Source organism: Elephantulus edwardii, unplaced genomic scaffold, assembly GCF_000299155.1.
Source record: "Elephantulus edwardii isolate Elephantulus edwardi_28Jun2011 unplaced genomic scaffold, EleEdw1.0 scaffold00218, whole genome shotgun sequence".
NCBI lineage: Eukaryota > Metazoa > Chordata > Mammalia > Macroscelidea > Macroscelididae > Elephantulus > Elephantulus edwardii.
In genome coordinates this window covers 1,820,206-1,823,271 of record NW_006399968.1, presented here as the reverse complement: position 1 = coordinate 1,823,271, position 3,066 = coordinate 1,820,206, and positions in this window count along the sequence as shown.

Below are 3,066 nucleotides of genomic sequence, written 5' to 3'. Positions count from 1 at the left end.
TTGGCGCAGGATAGAGCAGGGTTTAGGGCTGTTGTGCATAGGGTCGCTATGAGTCGGAAACGACTCGACGACACATAACAACAACAACAACAACAGCATTGGCAGCACAAAGCAGCTACTAAGCAACTTCTATACAAACTGAGATCTCAAGGCTATTCATTTTTGATAGCAGGAAAATTATTCTTCTGGTCCTGAAATGACACCTGGTCATGTAGGGAGGGCAGAGAATTATATGCTTTGAAAGCATATAAAGAAGCAATTCTTTAATATGAGTGTGGATGTTTCATGGTATTTAAACCAGGACTCTGGTGTGAAAAGGAATGTATGTGGGGCACTTTATCCTCAAGAACATGACAGAATCTTCTTTCTCTTTCCCAAGATTATCACACCAAACCCAAACCCACTGTTCAGCTGGTTTGGATTCAAGGCTATAAATCTTTATAGAAGGAGATTGTCCATCTTTCTTCTAAGGACTGATGGGTTGATTTGAACTGCTGACCTTTGCAGTGAGCATCCACTACATTACACATTAAGCCACGAGAAAAAATATGGGACTCTGGCTGGGTGGTTAGCACAAATGGTTGGCACTAAATAATTTGTCTGAAGGGTGGCTATTTCATCCTATTTAGGGGTGTCATGCAGAGAGGTGGAGAGACCTGCTTCTTATGTAATGGTCACCCCGCAGAGCAGCACTCTGCAGCATGTGGATCACCAGGAGTCAGAATTGACTCCACAGCAATGAGTTTGGTATTTTGGTTTTCATCACTATATCCATGGAGAATAGGCAGAATCATGTCGTTGTTGTTGTTATGTTCCATCAAGTCGCTTGTGACTCATAGTGACCCTATGTTACAACTCTGAACCTTGCTCTATCTTGAGCCAATCGTATTTTCTGTGACACAACTACCCCATTACCCCAGTCACTGAGTCAATCCTGTTCATCGAGGGTCTTCCTTACTTGCAATGTCATGAAAGATGAAGAAAAGATTGAAGTTACCATTTTTTTTCCATCTTGCTTGGATCCATAATCAACACCATCAGTATTAGCAGTCTAGAAATCCAAATACATATTGCACTGGGAAAGTCTGCTATCAGGGATATCTCCCAAGTACAGAGGAACAATGGTGTCAGCTTAAAGACTAAGGTACATCTGAGTCAAGCCATGGTCTTTTCAATCATCTGCTGTTCTTCTGAGAGCTGGACAATGAGTAAGGATTACAGAAGAAAGATCGATGCCTTTGAGTTGTGGTGTTGGAGAAGATCTCCAAGTGTCCTATGGACAGCCACAAAAGTAAACACATATGTTTCAGGGAAAATGCATCCCGTGTGCTCCTTGGAGGCTAAAACAGTGGGCCTTCATCTCACATACTTTGGACATATTGTTAGGAGAGGCTATTCCTTGGAAAAAGGCATCATGCTTAGAAAGGCAGAGGGTCAACACAAGAGAGGAAGATCCTTCAGTGAGATGGACCAACACAGTGACTGCAGCAATGGGATAAAGTATATCAGAGATGATGAGGATAGCACAGGACAGGACAGGGATCAGATACATTGTTCATAGGGTTACTATGAGTAGTATTTGACTCAACAGCACTTAACAACATATGCTAAGAAGTTAGTAAAAAGAACAGACTGAGACACCAAAATAGAAAGTTCTAATAAATTTCTTTTTAATTTTTTTATTTTATGTTACATCATATACATTATGTTTCACACTATTCTTCATATTGTGTTTCATACAATGACTCCCATGCATTACAAAATCAATCACCATTGGACCCTGCCCATTTTTACCCAATCTTTTCAGATTCCCTCCAGATCCTTCCCATTTCCTTCACCCACTCCCTCTACCCACCAAACCGTGCAACCCTGTGGTTTTGCCCCTACCCATCCTCATCCCTCTGCTTCCATCCCTTCCCCCTTTGAGTCCTTATACATGTTTTACTAGTTCTCCTTCTATTTTTACAATAATTGTCTTATGCAGTATTTTTCCTTATGGGACTGAGTTACCAGCTATTCCACTATTAGGAATATATCTCAAGGAAATTAGAACCGAGACACAAATGGAGATCTGCTCACTAATGTACATAGCAATGTTATTCACAATTTCAAGGACATGGAAACAGCCCAAATGTCCAAGTACAACTGAATGGATTGAGAAATTTTGGTACATTCACACAATGGAATACTTTGCATCACTCAAGAACAATGATTTGGAAAAATACTATGTAACTTGGGAGAAAATCAAGAAAATTTTTTTAGCTCAGCTTTAGGTTGATAGAAAAAGAGAACATGAAGCACAGAGAATTTCCACATATGCTTTCCTGTCAACAATTTTCCCCTTTATTAATATTTTGTATTGTTATTATGTACCATCAAGTCAGAACTGACTCATAGCTGACTCTCAGAGGTTTTCAGAAGCAGTAAATTACTTGAGAGAAGATTGCCCATGCTTCACCCATGGAGCAGCTGATGGATTTGAATTGCCTGCCTTTAGGTTGACAGTGCAACTCCTTACCACTAAGTCACTCAATATAAGCTCTTTTTTTTTTCTTGTGGTGTATAGTCAAATTGGTTCTGACTGGCACAGGAGGAGATTTTTCCTCCTTGTCCAGTGGAGTATTTGGAGGATTTGAACCATGTGCCTTTGGGATTGCAGTGCAACTTCTTGCCATTAGACCACCAGAGCTACCTTATCAACTCATTTTTACTTAAAGTGTCCTGTTTTTTTTTTATTACACAAGTCAATAGTGTTTCCATAACAAACATCATAAAGGGGTGGCTTTAAATTACAGAAATTTATGAATACTCTTTCCATGTCTTATGCCCATTTTTATTTGGGTTATCAGTCTTTTTATTCTGGAGACCTTGTAGTATTCTGTAATCTTTTGTTAAGAGACCTTTGTCCGAGATAGTATTGCCAAATGTTTTTTCCCAGTCAGCAGATTTTCTTTTCACTCTATTGGGAAAAGTTTTTGATACTCACAGAGATTTAATCTTGATGATGGCATAGTGGTCAAGCTTGTTTCCCCTGGGGACATTCTTCCGGGGGGTATTTGGGCTGCC